This window comes from Meles meles, chromosome 5 (genome assembly GCF_922984935.1).
Source record: "Meles meles chromosome 5, mMelMel3.1 paternal haplotype, whole genome shotgun sequence".
NCBI lineage: Eukaryota > Metazoa > Chordata > Mammalia > Carnivora > Mustelidae > Meles > Meles meles.
In genome coordinates, this window is record NC_060070.1 from 25,450,924 (window position 1) to 25,468,209 (window position 17,286).

At 42.7% G+C, this 17,286-nt stretch overlaps 1 pseudogene; it reads right to left on the reverse strand.

The window, feature by feature from the left end:
- Window positions 1-927: 927 nt before the first annotated feature.
- On the reverse strand, window positions 928-15,694 carry LOC123942104 (annotated as a pseudogene).
- Between the last annotated feature and the right edge of the window lie 1,592 nt (window positions 15,695-17,286).

Genomic DNA, 17,286 nt, shown 5'->3' on the forward strand with positions numbered 1-17,286 from the left:
CCCTGATTGGTAGTGAGATTGAGTATCTTTTTGTATAGTTGTTGGTCAGATTTTATCTTCTTTAATTTGCCAGTTTGTACTCTTGCCCCCTTTTCTGTGTAGTTGCCTTTTCCATTCACCTGTCTTCCCAGTGAAGGTAAACCAGGTACCACCAGAACTCCAAGAACTCACTGCCTGCATCATGCTGGTGACCTGCAGCAGACGTGGTTCCCATGGAGTTCAGCCATGTTGTGATCCTGGTAACCCTGTTCCTGATTTGGGTTTATGATGCTTGCCGTTCCTTCCTTCTTTCCTTCCTCTCTCCTTGCCTCCCTCCTTCCCTCCCTTCCTTCCTTCCAAATGGACTATTTTAAAAAAAGAAATTATTTATTTGAGAGCGAGCGAGAGAGCTTGCCTGAGAGAGAGTAGGGGGAGGGGAGGAAGGCAAAGTGGACTCCCTGCTGAGCAGGGAGCCATTGGAGGGCTGGATCCCAGGACTTTGGGGTCATGACCTGAGCCCAAGGCAGACAGGTGACCGACTGAACCACCTAGGTGCTCCAATCCCCTGCTTTCTTAAAAGAATACTTAGAGGGGTACCTGGATGGCTCAGCCATTTAAGTATCTGACTCTTGATTTCGACTTAGGTCATGGTCTCAGGGTCTTGAAATGTATTTAAATGATGTCATATTAGAGGTCACGTATGATACACCATCTGTTGATGACTTGTTCTTTCACTCAACACTAGAATTCTAAGATTGAGTCGCCTATCTGCTGCCTCCAGATTATAGTTCAGCCATTTCTTTTAGTGTAACTATACCGTAATTTATTATTTTTGTTTCTGTTTATTTCAGAAAGAAGAAAAACAATTTTATTTTTTAAAATGATTTTATTATTTTTTATTTTTTTCATTTTTTGGCCACTATATTCTTTTCAGTCTTTTGTAGAATTTTATTTTCTCCTTTCAATCATCATAAGATGATACCCAAATTTTGTTTTAATTGGAGGATCTATAAACACAGACTTATCCAGCCCATTCATAGGCAAGGCAAATGCTGCTTCTGGAAATGGTTCCACCATGGTACCTCTGATCACCCAACCCAGGTCACCCCTTTGCCCGGCTCTATCTTTATCATACCGTGCAGCCACTTCATTGGATCTCTTTCCAGACTTTAACTTTTACATGGCTCCCATACTTTTCCCTTGTTTTTCATCCAGAAAGTGTCAGACCTTTACTGCATTGCCACCACATTCGGGACCCTGAGCCTTCTTGTCAGAAGAACCACCACTCCGGGGGTAGCTCCACCTTTCCCTAAACCGCTTTTTCCTTTGGGCGGCAACTTCAAAACTTGCAGCTGAACTGACTATATATATATATATATGTATATATATATTTTTTTTAAAGATTTTATTCATTCATTCGACAGACAACAATCACAAGCAGACAGAGAGGCATATATATATATATATATGTGTGTGTATGTGTGTATATGTATATATGCCTCTGTCTGCTTGTGATTGCTGTCTGTCGAATGAATGAATAAAATATATATATAAACATATACACATATGTATATATATGTGTGTGTATATATATATATATATATTTTTTTTTTTAAGATTTTACTCATTCATTCGACAGACAGCAATCACTAGCAGACAGAGAGGCAGGCAGAGAGAGAGAGGGAAGCAGGCTCCCCACCGAGCAAAGAGCCCGACATGGGGCTCGATCCCAGGACTCCAGGATCACGACCCGAGCCAAAGGCAGAGACTTCAATCCACTGACCCACCCAGACACCTCAGTATATATATATATATATATATATATATATATATATATATATATATTTAAGGTTTTATTTATTTATTTATTTATATATTTGACAGAGAGAGAGATGGCAAGAGAGGGAACACAAGTGGGGGTGTGGGAAAGGGAATAGCAGGCTTCCTTCCAAGCAGGGAGTCTGATGCAGGGCTTGATCCCAGGACCCTGGGATCATGACCTGAGCTGAAAATGACTGAACCACCCAGACGCCCCAGGATTTATAATTAATTAATTAATTAATTAATTTGTCAGAGAGAGACCACAAACAGAGGAAGTAGCGGGCTCCCTGCTGAGCAGGGAGACAGACATGGGACTTGACCCCAGGACCCTGGAATCATGACCTGAGCTGAGCTGAAGGCAGATGCCTAACCGAATGAGCCACCCAGGTGTCCGTGCCAGTATTGTTATTTTTTAACTGAATTTGATACACATGCTACCCTAATTTCAGATGTATAATACAGTGATTCAACTTCTCTATATGTTCTGCTATGCTCCCCATAAATGTAGCTGCCATCTTGACCATACAACACTGCTTTGTTGTTGTTGTTGTTGTTTTAAAGATTTTCTTTATTTATTTGAGAGAGAGAGAATGAGAGACAACACAAGAGGGGAGAAGGTCAGAGGGAGAAGCAGACTCCCCATGGGGCTGGGAGTCCGATGTGGGACTCGATCCCGAGACTCTGGGATCATGACCTAAGCGGAAAGCAGTGGCTTAACCAACTGAGCCACCCAGGCACGGCAAACGTACGACACTGTTAACAATACCATTGACTATATGCTATGCGCTGTACCTTCCATCTCCTTGACTTATTCATCCCATAACTGTGGAATGAATAACTGTGCCTCCCACGCCCCTTCACCACTTTACCATCATTTACTTTTTGTTCTTCTGTTGGTGGACTATGGTTACTTTTCTGTTTTTCTGTTTTTGTTTTTATGATATTGGAAAACATATCCATGAACCATCATTCAAATATATTTAAGCCAAAATTTTCAGAGGGTATCAATTTAGGAGTAAAATTATTGGAATTTTGAGTATACATACATAATAGAATAATTATAACAATATGCTGCAATAAAAGTTGTATGAATGTGGTCTCAGCCCTCAAAATATCTTACACTGGGGCGCCTGGGTGGCTCGGTGGGTTAAGCTGCTGCCTTCGGCTCGGGTCATGGTCTCGGGGTCCCAGGATCAAGTCCCACATCGGGCTCTCTGCTCAGCAGGAAGCCTGCTTCTCCCTCTCTCTCTCTGCCTACTTGTGATCTCTCTGTCAAATAAATAAAATCTTAAAAAAAAAGGTATTATCTTAAAAAAAAAATCTTACACTGTACTCCTCCTTCTTGTGTTGATGTGAGATGGTACAGTGCCCAGGTGATGAGATGAAGTCAGGTGCATAATGTAGGCATTGTGATGGGGCAGTAAGATACTCCCGACCTGACAATTTGTCAGTAGGAGGGAGGATCGTCTGCTTCCAGATCACGGTTAACCATAGACAACTAAAACTGTGTAAAGGGAAACACCATGAGTAAGGGGTGGGGGGCGCTATGCCTTTCTAGGTACCGTCTATTTTTCTTGCCATTTCAAATTGTAGAATTTATTTTTTTTTAAAGATTTTTTTATTTTATTATTTATTTGACAGAGAGAGATCACAAGTAGACAGAGAGGCAGGCAGAGAGAGAGAGAGGGAAGCAGGCTTGCTGCTGAGCAGAGAGCCGGATGTGGGACTTGATCCCAGGACCCTGAGATCATGACCTGAGCCGAAGGCAGCGGCTTAACCCACTGAGCCACCCAGGCGCCCTAGAATTTATTTTTTTAAAAGATTTTATTTATTTATTTGACAGACAGAGCTCACAAGTAGGCAGAGAGGCAGGCAGAGTGAGAAAGGAGGAAGCAGGCTCCCTGCTGAGCAGAGAGCCCGATGTGGAACTCGATCCCGGGACCCTGAGATCATGACCTGAGCCGAAGGCAGAGACTTTAACCCACTGAGCCACCCAGGTGCCCCTCAAATTGTAGAATTTAGTTACATTTGAAGACTTTTTTATTGATGTAAAACTTACATAGTAAAATGCACAAATCTTAAGTATAAGCTTAGTGACCTTGTGCATATGTTTTATTCCTGTAATTACCATACAGAAAAAGACCTACATAGAGTATTTCTAACACACCAGAAGGCTCTGTCATGATTCCTCCCAGTGAACAATGCCAAAGAGAATCACTGTTCTGACCTCTATTACTACATATTAGCTTTGCCTGTCTGTACACAGTTGTATTTTTCTCTGTCCCTTTTTTTTTTTTTTAGGATTTTACTTATTCATTTGACAGAGTGTGCACAAGCAGCAGGCAGAGGGAGAGAAGCAGGCTCCCCACTTAGTAGGGAGCCTGATGAGGGACTTGATGCCAGGACTCTGGGATCATGACCTGAGCCAAAGGCAGCCACTAATCTGACTGAGCCACCCAGGCACCCCTCATTTGTTTTCTTAGATTCCAACAATGAGTGAAATCACATGGTGTTTGTCTTTCCCTTTCTGACTTACTTCACTTAGTATGATACCCCGTAGGTCTATCCATATTGTTGCAAATGTCATGATCTCTTCTTTTTTTCTGGCTGTGTATGTGTGTATATACATATATATTCTTATATATGAAATATTACATATTATATGCATATTATGTAATATGTGACATTATATATATTATACATATATAACTATACATATATACTTATATGCACACATACACACACTACATCTTTCTTATCCATTTGTCTATCAATGGATACTTGGATTGCTTCCATATCTTGGCTATTGTCAATAATGCCACAATAAACAGGTGTGCACATATCTTTTTGTATTAGCGTTTTCATTTTATTTGGGTAAATACGTGGTAGTGGAATTATTGGATCAGATGATATTATTCTTTTCAATTTTTTGAGAAAGCTCTATGCTTTTTTCCATGGTGGCTGCACCAGTTTGCATTCTTCACATCCTCACCAACACTTGTTATTTCTTCTCTCTCTCTCTCTTTTTTTTTTTTTTTTTAAGATTTTTTAATTTATTTGAGGGCGCCTGGATAGCTCAGTGGGTTAAGCCTCTGCCTTCGGCTCAGGTCATGATCTCAGGATCCTGAGATAGAGCCCCGCATCAGGCTCTCTGCTTGGAGGGGAGCCTGCTTCCTTCTCTCTCTCTCTGCCTGCCTCTCTGCCTACTTGTGATTTCTCTCTGTCAAATAAATAAATAAATAAAATCTTTAAAAAAATTTTTTTTATTTATTTGAGAGAGAGGGAGAGGAAAAAAAATGGTGGGGGGGAGGGGCAGAGGAAGAAGCAGGCTTCCCACTGAGCAGGGAGCCCCATGTGGGGCTTGATCCCAGGACCCCAGGATCATGACCTGAGTTGCAGGCAGAGACTTTAACCCACTGAGCCACCCAGGCGCCCCTTCATTTACATTTTCATAATGATTAGTGATACTGAGCATTTTTTTCCTGTGTGTAATAGTCTTTCCAAACTTTGTACTTTTAAAATCTTATCTCACTGTTTCAGTGCTCTGGTACAATGTTGAACAAAAGCAGTGGTAGTACCATTTTTCCTGATTCTAAAAGGAATCCTTTTTTTCTATTAAAAGTGATATTTGCATGGGGCGCCTGAGTGGTTCAGCCACTTAAAGCATCTGACTGTTGATTTAGACTCAGGTCGTGATCTCAGGGTGGTGAGATCAAGCCCTGTGTCAGGCTCAACACTGGGTGTGGAGCCTACTTGAGATTCTCTCTCTTCCTCTCCTCTGTCCCTCCCCAACCGTCCTCCCCCAAATATATATATTTGCTAAATGGTTTGGCATACCTTTTTTTTTCAGATTAAGAAGCACCCTTTTATACTTCTTTTGCTATAGAATATTTTATAGATTTTTAAAAAAGATTTATTTATTTATTTGAGAGAGAGCTCGCATGAGTGGGAGGAGGGGCAGAGGGAGAGAGAGAATCCTCAAGCAGACACCCTGCCAAGCAGGGAGCCTGACACAGGGCTTGATCCCAGGATCCCGAGATCATGACCAACCTGAGCCACAATCAAGTTGGATACCCAACTGACTGGACCACCCAGGTGCCCCTAGAATATTATAGATTTTGATCATGAGTGAATTTTGAATCATATACCATTTCTTTCTTTTCTTTTCGTTTCTCTTCTTTGCTTTTTTGACGAGATCGGGCGCGTTCAGGGTGGTATGGCCGTAGACTTCTTTGCTTTTTTGATTTTATTTTTTCAAATAATCTCTACACCCAACAAGGGGCTTGAATTCACAACCCTGAGAATAGCTTATTATTCTATAGCTATAACGATAGCTTATTAGTAAAATGAAAAGGAAAAGTTCTTTGGCCAGGGATAGCCTCAGTTCTTTGACCCATATATTTTGGAGTAACTTCAGGGGGCAGCTTCTCATGTTTTGTGCAATTATGTTCAAGCTCTAAATCTATAATTTGTTTTAATCTTCCACGAACACTCCCTTGCCACTATTTATTCTCTGCTATCCCACAATTTACTGAGATCTATATTGTGTGCATATTGTATAGGCAACTAAGAAACTTTAGAGACTCTTTTGTTATTATTGTTGAAATTACTAATTAAGGAATGAAGGAGGACTGTATTTATTTATATATCATGAGTATTTTTTAATCTTTTAAAATATCTTGTGTATTTTTTTAAATTTTATTTTTATTTATTTTTATTTTTAAATTTTTAAAAAGATTTTATTTATGGGGCACCTGGGTGGCTCAGTTGGCTAAGAATCTGCCTTCAGCTGGGGTCGTGATCCCAGGGTCTTGGGATGGGGTGGGGCATCAGGTTCCCAGCTCAGGAGAGAGCCTACTTCTCCCTCTCCCTGGGTCCCTCCCCATTCTTATGCACTCTCTCGCTCTCTCACTCTTTAAATAAAATCTTTAAGTAATTTTATTTATTTATCTGACAGAGAGTGAGAGCGCACAAACAGGCAGAGTGGCAGGCAGAGGGAGAGGGAGAAGCAGGCTCCCCGCTAAGCAGAGATCCCACTGTGGAGCTTGATCCCAGGACTCCCAAAACATGACCTGAACTGAAGGCAGACACTTAACCAACCGAGCCACTCAGGCACTCCTAAAGTTTTTATTTTTATTTTTATTTATTTATTTTTTAAAAGACTTTATGTATTTATTTTCCAGACAGAGGTCACAAGTAGGCAGAGAGACAGGCAGAAAAGAGAGGAGGAAGCAGGCTCCCCGCTGAGCAGAGAGCCCAAGGCGGGGCTCCATCCCAGGACCCTGGGACCCCGACTCCAGCTGAAGGCAGAGGCTTTAACCCACTGAGCCACCCAGACGCCCCTAAAATTTTTATTTTTAGTATATGTGCTGCCGAAGCGAGCACTAAAATTTTTATTTTTAAATAAAAATTGTATTTAAAGTGTGCAACAGACAAAAATAAAGTGCACAACACAATGATATACTATACGTATACAGTGAAATGATTGCTACGGTCATGCTCATTAACGGATCATCTCCTCACATGGTTACTATTTCTGTGTGTGTGATGATAGCACCTGAAATCTACTCTTGCAGTAAATTTCCATTATTCAGTACAGTGTTACTGTCGTCATCATGCTGTGCATTAGCTTTCTAGACTTATTCATTGCACATAACTGCAGATTTGTTCCCAGTATCTGCCCATTTCTCCACCTTCCTGCTCCTGGTAACTACTGTTACACTCTCTGCTTCTGTGTATTTGCCTTTTTTAGATTCCAAATATAAGTGGGATCAATGCCCTTTTTTTCCTTCTGTGTCTGGCTTATTTCATTTAGTATGTCCTCCTCCAGGTTCACCCATGTTGTTGCGAATGGCAGATATTATTTGCGTATTTATATTAGGTTGAACCTTATGAGACTCCTGCTATTTGATCATTTTGATCATTTTGACCTACAAAGATAGCGATTTCATATGGTTCAGTCCTGTAATCAGAGCTTGAATAGAAGCAGATCTTATGGCATGGTCATTAAATTCCTTCTTCTGGTAAGAGAAAGAAATTGGGAAAAATAAAAGCCACCATAAGTAGTTGTGTCATATGTTAGTAACCTTAAAGTTTACTGCTCCTAACTACTTAATGTTGACGGGTTTGAGAAGCCATTTAAGTTTGTTAGGGGTGGGGCAGGGGGAAGCCTTTGCTTTGAGCCTAAAGGGGAAGATCAGTGGTGTTTCCAGTGCTTTGGCACACTAGTAGATGGGCTTTGTTTTCTTTTTAACATCTGAGAGAAAATGACAGATAATGGGAGTCGGAGGCAGAGCTGAAAGGATTCAGTATCACAAAGAACCAGGCTAAATTCACTCACTCACTCACTGTCGGGCAGCTTTAATCGTCATTCAGAGAAACAAGGCTGTTGCTTTTTGAAGAATCTCAAACTCAGATGTTCCAGAGTTTAAACTTACAATGCCCTTAATGCCATCTGTCCCCTAGAACAGACTGGTTGTTGAGCTGTAGGACTCTCCTCTTTCGGCATCACTTGTATCCAGAATCTGGTCTTCATTCCCTTGTGTGTTTCAGTAAGTCACACTGCCTTGGAAATTATGGATCTGGGGGTGCTTGGGTGGCTCAGTTGGTTGAGCACCTGACTTTGGCTCAGGTCATGATCTCAGGGTCCTGGGATCTGGCCCTGCATTGGGCTCCCTGCTCAGTGGGGAATCTGCTTGTCCCTCTCCCTCTGCCTTTCCCCCCACTCATTCTCTCTCTCTCTCAAATACATAAAATTTAAAAAGAAAAAAAAAAAGAAATGATGGATCTGATTTCTTCCATAATGAGGAAATGCTATCCCTATGTTCCCTTTACATAACACTTGAATCTCTTTTTAACCTTGACAAGCAGGACCCAGAACTTTGCATGTTGATCAGTGATGGGTTATATTCTGATAATTTGCCAAGACCAGACAATGGGATCCGGTGAAACAGATAATGGTAGTTATCAACATAGCATGCATAAAACTGGCTATTGGTGGAAACAAAGTGTCCTAAAGATCTTAATTTCTAAGTATATGTTAACAGATAGATGTGTGAATTTGGGCAGTTACCTAACCTGACTGTGTTCCAGTTTCTGGATGTGTAAAAGATAGATGGTAATAGTGCCGACCTCAAACAATTATTGTGAGGATTAAAGATAACCTGAATAAGGATGCAATATTTAGCAAATAAAAATACAGAAAACCCAATTAAATTTCAATTTCAGATGAATAACCAATACTTTTTTAGTATAAGTGTGTCCAAATATTGCATGGGATGTGCATTCAAATTTAACTCTGGGGGCACCTGGGTGGCTCATCATTTAAGTCTCCAACTCTTGGTTTTGGCCGAGGTCATGATCTCAGGGTTTTGAGATTGAAGCCTGCATTGGGCTCCTTGCTCAGCGAGGAGTCTGTCCCTTTCCCTGCCCCTCTGTGCCTCCCCGCCACCCCCCCATCCCTGCTCATGCTCACGTACACACTCTCTCAAATAAATAAATCTAAGGATTCATTTATTTGAGACTGAGAGAGAGCACAAGCAGGGGAAGGGGCATAGGGAGAGGGAGAGAATGTTAAGCAGACTCCCCGCTGAACACAGAGCCCAACACTGGGCTTGATCTCACCATCCTGAGATCATGACCTCAGTTGAAACCAAGAGTCAGATGCTTAACTGACCAGGCCACCCAGGTACCCCATAAATTAATAAAATCTTAAAAAAAAATTGATGTAAGGCACCTGGGTAGCTCAATTAGGCAACTGCCTTCAACTCAGGTCATGATCCCAGAGTCCCAGGTTCAAGTTCTACATCAGGCTTCCCTACTCAGTGGGAGTCTGCTTCTCCCTCTGACCCTCCCTCCATTCGTGTTCTCTCTCTTTCTCTCTCTCTCTCAAATGAATAAAATCTAAAAAAAAAAAAAAAGGTGTATATTAAAAATAAAAATTTAACTGTGCAATGTATTCACTAGGATACCTGACACAAATAGCTATTTTCCATATCTCCAGCCAGGCTCTGGTGAAAGTGGGAAGGCACTCACCAGTCTCATCTAGCAGACTAATGCCCCAATGTAAGATAAATGATGGTGTGCTATCTGGCCGTTTACCTTTCTCCCCACTCCCAGATGTGAACTCCAAGAGGGTGATAACCATGTTTTGGTTCTCTTTTCCTACCTTTATCCTCTAACATCTAGCAGCATTTTGCACAAAGCAGGGGCGGGATAAATGCTTATTAGAAAGAGATTAAGGTAAGAACCTGGTTAAAAACTTGGCCATGTCTTCTCACTGGCTGCTGGTCAACACAAATCTTCTTGTCCAGTGAGTGAGAGGAGCTGGGGGCACGACGCTGGCTGTCAGTGTCCACTGTAATTCTCCAGCTCCAGTTCACTCTACCTCGAGTCCATTGTTACCCAGCAGCAGATAGCTTGAGGCTGTTTCTCAACGAGTCTTTCCTCTTTCCTCTTGGGAATTGTGTATGCCGGCCACACAAGTATTCCATTCTTGTCAGTAATCTTCCTCGACACAAATGAATAAATGGATGAACAGAAAACAACAGAGTTCTCTGGAATGATGAGATGCTTATGAGCATGGACTCTGAAGCCGGGTATCTTGGATTCGAATCTTGGCTCTACTGCTTATTAGCAGTGTGACTTTGGCCCTGTCATTTGACCTCAAGCCCCAGTTTCCTTAACTTAAAAGGGGAATAAAAGTATACCTATCTTGAGGCACCTGGGTGGCTCAGTGGGTTAAAGCCTCTGCCTTTGGCTCAGGTCATGATCTCAGGGTCTTGGGATCGAGGCCTGAATCAGGCTCTCTGCTCAGCAGGGAGCCTGCTTCCTTCTCTCTCTGCCTGCCTCTCTGCCTACTTGTGACCTCTGTCTGTCAAATAAATAAAAAACAAACAAAAAAACCCCTGTCTTTTCATTTTGAGGGACTGACTGGAACCCTGTAAGGAACTGCCTGAAAAGCAGCTGGAGGCTGAGGCAATGAACTTGAGTCATGGGGTTCAAAGTGTGATAGCAAGATTATCATCTGCGGTAGCATCACTGAGGGACTTCGAAATGCACAATCTAGGCTCCTGCCCCTGACCTAGTAAAGGAGAAACTCCAGAGTAGGGCCCAGTCATCTTTTAACAAGCCTTCCCGGGTGATTGTGATACTTGGTCAAGTTTGAGAAGCACAGGCCTAGAACTAGAGCAGCTCCCCCCCCATTTCTCCCCATCCCATGTTATCTGTCCTCAAGTGTTGGTACCCTTGGTACACCTTGTGCACGTGGTCCCCTCTGCCCCCACGAGCCATCCCTTTTAATAAAAAGGGGCTCTTTAGGTCTCTCCAAGCTGTTATGCTCACGTGAGCCCCGTTGTCTTGGAGAACCTGGGGAGGGGATTTGGTGTTTTCTATCCTTGGAGATGAGTGATTGCAAAATGCTTTCTTTCTGCAGGTGAAAATTAGATAATCAGGCCTAGTAAACCGGATGATAAGCACCACAGGGTTTACAAAGCCTCACTCTCTCCTGGCACAAAAAAAGCCTGGGGAAAGATGCTGAGTAGCTTATCCCTGACGGAGGAGGTGACCCCTCCAGCTCCAGCTGGAGAACCGAAAGGGCTGGAAGATGCATTGCTGTGTGTTAGTGAGACATTCTGCCATTCTTCTCTGAGATTTAGCATCTGATCTGGTACTTCCCCCAGAGACTTTGGGTGTTTTCTGTGTGATCCTCTTGACTCATAGAGTGGTGCGAACCTATCATCTATAACTCTGTGGAGGAAATCCCTGACCCCACGTGGGTGGGCGTGTAAGCACTGTCAGCCCTCCCACTTTGGGAAGGGGTGGGGGGTGCTCCCTTCAGCTGTCCCCCCCCCCCAGGACTTGCTGTGGCAGGAAGGGACCTGAGCCCAGAGGTGCCCTTTCATGGAGCTTTGAGCTGTCGTTCTTCTATCCTGTAGTTCCTCTTGTTAGATTTACAGGTGAATACAATCCGAGGCAGAAAGTTTAATCAGCTTGTCAGTGGCTGATTTTTGATTTTAAAAAGATTTTATTTATTTGCCAGAGAGATAGAGATAGGGGGAGCACAAGTAGGGGGAGCGCCAGGCAGAGGGAGAAGCACGGTTCCCGCTGAGCAGGGAGCCCCATGCGGGACTCGATCCCACGACCCTGGGATCATGACCCGAGCTGAAGGCTGCCGCTTAACAGACTGAACCACCCAGGCGTCCTTGATTTTTGTTTTTTTATGCAGAAAAATGACAATGAAGTAGAATGTCCCTACTGCCTTGTGGGTTAATGATTGTCTAAAGCTATGGTGTCCCCTATAGTAGCTACCAGCCACGTGTAGTTATCTTAAATCATTTAAAATACAAAATTCAGTTCCTCATTTGCAGTTACTATTTTTCAGGGGCTCAGTAGCTGCATGTGGCTAGCAGCTACCGTATCAGAAAGTGCAAAATCAGAACATTGCCGTCACTGCGCTGGCGGTGCCCTGGTCTAAAGTGATCGCTGTCACATTTTAAGTTGACACATGTCATATGTAAATCGTTTGAATCATTCCCTTGTTTCGTTTTTCTCAAAGATACTGCCAAGAAAAAAGAGGGTAATGCTCAGACCTCCAGCAGACTAACTAAAACACTCAGGTGTAAGAAAGATACACACTAGTTGTTTACCTGTTAACCTGTGTATGTTTGTTCATTCAGTTATTCTGTCAGTCGTGTGCCTCTATTACATCCCGAGTATGTTCTAGACAGTATAGGACATCTATAGGATATTGGACATCTATAGGACAATATAGGATATTGCCCTGCCCACAAGAAGCTACTGTCTAGAGACAGACAAAAGGACAGATCGTTGTAATACAACAGGCTATGTTTTTTAAGATTTTATTTATTTATTTGAGAGAGCATGAGAGAGAGCACGGGAGGAGAGAAGGTCAGAGGGAGAAGCAGACTGCCTGCCGAGCTGGGACCCCGATGCAGGGCTTGATCCTGGGACTCTGGAACCATGACCTGAGCCGAAGGCAGTGGCTCAACCAATTGAGCCACCCAGGTGCCCCACAGGGTATGTTTTAATATGCATGATGATATGAAGGGCTTTAAGGAAGTTGAAAGAGGAAATAAACATGCTGGGCCTGGCAGAATTGATAAGACTTTCCAGAGACAGTGGTATTTGAGCTGAGGCTTGAAGTTTGACGTAGGAGTTTGCCGGGTGACTCAGGCACCCAGCCGCAGGAAAGCATATGCAAAAGCCCAGAGGCATGACATGGCTGCCGTCTGGGGCCCAGGGGGGTGGGGGGGGGTGAGGGGGTGGGGGTGGGGGTGGGGGGGGGTGGGAGGGTGAGCAGGTGGGGGATGGAGGGTGGGGGGTGGGGCCTGCATTCCTCATTAGCGGGTATTTCAGGCAGTCTCCTTCATGCCAGCTTGACTGTAATAAATCCTAATAAGGTCGGTGGGGGTGTGGGCATCTGGCTGGTTCAGCCGGTGGAGCATGTGACTCTTGATCTTGGGGTCATGAGCTCGAGCCCCATGTTGGGCAGAAGTTTACGTAAAAAAAACAAAACCAAAAAACCTGGTGGGTCATGTAGCTGAACATATCAAGGTCCTCTATGGGCTTTGCATTTGGCCTAGCCCATGGTGAGTGCTCAACACTTCTAGATTTCCTGTTCTTTCCCTTGCCCATTTGCTCCCATTTTCTGTTACCAAGTTGCTTTTTCTTACCTGCCTTTCCACAGTGTTTCTAAGTCTCTAGAAGTGACTGGTTTCTCATTTCCCTGGAATTTTTTTTTTTTTTTTTTTTTTTTAAAGAGGGAGAGAGAGGGGGTGGGCAGAGGGAGGGAGAGAGAGAGAGAGAAGCTTAAGCAGGCTCCTCCCAGCATGGAGCCCCACCTGGGACTCAATCTCACAACCCTGAGATCATGACCTGAACTGAAATCAAGGTCAGACCCTTAACCTGCGGAGCCACCCAGGCTCCCCACATTTCCTGGCGATTAAGTCTAACAAAATCTCACCCTCCTATCTGTTATGGGCTCATTGATACGGTCCTTTCAACAACAGTTAAAATGTCTACTTCAATTTATCTACTTTCGTCCTCTTGCTAAGTTTTTTCTCTTTCCTTTATGATATATGACCTTTTTGTATATCACTTTACAAAGGATGTCTCTGATTTATCAGTTACTGTCCATGACATCCTATCATAAGAAAGCATTATAAATGGAGAATTTTTAGGAATAGCTTCATTTTTAAAAGGGCATCTCATATCTGAATGACTGTGGGGATTTCAGTTGTGAGTTAATGTGCCAGGAAGATACCACTCTTAATTTTGATGAATTGATAATAGGCGCCTAATTCATCCTAGGTCACTTAACTGGCAGAGCAAGCATACAAATGGAGGTACATTCCAAGTGTCTTGATTATTTAAAAACTATAAATCAAGCTAACAATTAAATAAAATTTGCTTTATCTTCCTACATTGATAATAAACCCTCATAATGACAGAAATAAAACATGCTTAAAGTAGTTGCTTCTATATGATGGGAAGTTGCTGAAATATGACTAAATCTAATGATTATTGTAGATGTCTGAATGTCCTTTTGATGGACTACTGATTTTTGGGAAGACCAAAAAAATACATTATTTATAAATGTTTCTGTTATCTGTTTTTCTTACTTTTACTTCAGCAAAATCATTATGTGATCAGGATCTTTGGCAATGATCTAAAGGATTGAAAATCAATATAATTGTGCTCAAATACTGAATATACATTCAGATGTATATTAAAATAAATACCAAACATAGAAAAATTAACTTTTTGGAATGCATATATTAAATAATACTTTCTTCTAAAATATTCAAAATTACTAAGAAGAACAAATTATTGACTAATATCACATTTTAATAAAAATAAATCTGGCATTTTATTTATTTTTCAAAAGATTTTATTTTATCTTGAGAAAGAGAGAGTGCTCCTGTGCCTGCCAGTGGCGGGAGGGGCAGAGGGAGAAGGACAGATTCTTTTAGGCATGGAGTCCTACATGGGCTCAACCTCATGATGGTTAGATCACCACCAAGCCAAAACCAAGAGTCAGATGCTCAACCGACTGAGCCACCCACACGCCCCATAAATCTGACATTTTAGATATATTTTTTTGAAAATTTGGTTAAATGCTATTGAATAGTTTAGCAAAAACAAAACACTTTATTTATTTATTTTAAAGATTTTTATTTATTTATTTGACACAGAGAGAGACAGAGAGAAAGGGAACACTACCAGCAGGGGGAGTGGGAGAGGGAGAAGCAGGCTTCCAGCTAGCAGGGAGCCTGACATGAGACTTGATCCCAGCACTCAGATCATGACCTGAGCCGAAGGCAGATGCTTAACGACTGAGCCACCCAGGTGCCCAAAACAAAGCACTTTAAACTCTGGTGTTTGGTGTCCGGTATAAGAAATTGGTATCATGCTTCATGCCTGTTACAGCAAATTTATGAGTATGCAAATCTGTATTTAAGATAATAAAGATGTTCCCTCGTAGTTACGGGCAGTTGTGTTGAATACCACCCTAAGTCATGAGAACCTCCAGAACCACAAATGAGAACATGAAGAGAAGCAAGAAAAGGGACTTTAAGCCCCCTGGGAAATTACAGTCTGTCATGCCAGAGCTTTCCGTACTCAACAGTATCTCAGAGGAAGGACGGACAAGTTAATTTGTTTTGTTTTTCTCTTACCTAAGTGTTTGTGCCATTCGCATGCCATTCTCACAACCCAAAGCCACGTCTTGTCTTTGACTTTGGCAGTAGCACAACCCGCTAACTGTCCTGGCATTTGTACTCAGGTGCCTTTTGTCTTGAGTACAAAGGGTGAGAGAGGTGGGGGAAGCATTTTCCGGGGGCTTGACCATTTGTTGGTCACAGAGTACATGCATCCTGGTAGCCCAGGTGGTGAGGCACAGGCCAGGAGCCCCCCAGTCTGGTCTAAGGGCAGGCCGAGATATGTCTACACCCTGTGTCTTGGTCATTTTGGGTTGTTAGAATGTGATAGACTAGGTGTCTTATAAACCACAAATATGTTTTTCACAGTTTTGTAGGCAGGGAAGTTCAGGTTCAAGGCGACAGCAGATTCAGTGTCTGGAGGGGATGAGAGAGCTCTGCGGAGTTTCTCTTTCTCTCTCTCTCTCTCTTTTTAAAGATTTTATTTATTTATTTGATAGAGATCACAAGTAGGCAGAGAGGCAGGCAGAGAGAGAGAGGAGGAAGCAGGCTCCCCACTGAGCAGAGAGCCCAATGTAGGGCTCCACCCCAGAACCCTGGGACCATGACCTGAGCTGAAGGCGGAGACTTTAACCCACTGAGTCACCAGGTGCCCCTCTTTTTTTTTTTTTTTTTAATTTATTTGAGAAAAAGAGAGTGAGAGAGAGATATCATGAGCTGGGTGAGAGGCAAAGGGAGCAGCAGACTCCCCACTGAGGAGGGAGTCCCATGCTAGGCTCTATCCCAGGACTCTGGGATCTTGACCTCAGCCGAAGGCAGATGCTTAACCAGGCGCCTTCTCTCTCTCTCTCTCTCTCTCTCTCTTTTTTCTTAAGTTTACCTGAAGATGGTATTTAAGCCTGAATTCTAAGCCACCCAAGAGTTAGCTTTTTCCTCTGGGTGTCTCCCACGTCATACATGTAAAAAACCCTTCTTTTTGTTTTTCTCTTGTTAATCTTTTTTTTTTTTTTAAAGATTTTATTTATTTATTTGACAGAGAGAGAGATCACAAGTAGGCAGAGAGGCAGGCAGAGAGAGAGGAGGAAGCAGGCTCACCGCGGAGCAGAGAGCCCGATGCGGGACTCGATCCCAGGACCCTGAGATCATGACCCGAGCCGAAGGCAGCGGCTCAATCCACTGAGCCACCCAGGCGCCCCTAATCTGTCTTTTGTTACAAGGGCCCTAGGCAAGAATTTAGGAAGATATTTTAGCTCTCCTACAATATGAGTTTTGAGGGAGACACATTCAGTCTATAACCCTCTGGGTCTGGAATTTTATTTATTAAAAATATATTATCTCGGGTCTAGGTGATAAATGAAACTTTAGCCTCCCAGAATTGTTTGTAAAAGACGAGTGATTTGGCAGAGAATGATGGTGTCGTATCATGATACTCGGTATCACACGAATTTTAAAATGATGTTACTCTTTCTACTACAAAGAATCTAATGAACGAGGACATTTTTGTAAGTACACCTTCCTTCCCACTATGACACATAAAATCAAATTAGGCACTATCATTTCTCCACCCTGGTTCCAATATATATTTTATGAATCTTATATTTCATCTGACTGTGAGTCACAAATGTAGATTTAGGACATGATTTTAGTACTACCAGTTATGGTCACCGGGGGAACCATGACTTGGGAGCTTTGTTCCACTTCAGCAGGACTGGGGATGTCCCTAGAGTCTTGCTGTGAAATGGTGGGGGTGGGGTGTACCTCAGGTTGCCTGAGGCACACTAATGGAAGTACCTCCCCTCCCAGAGTC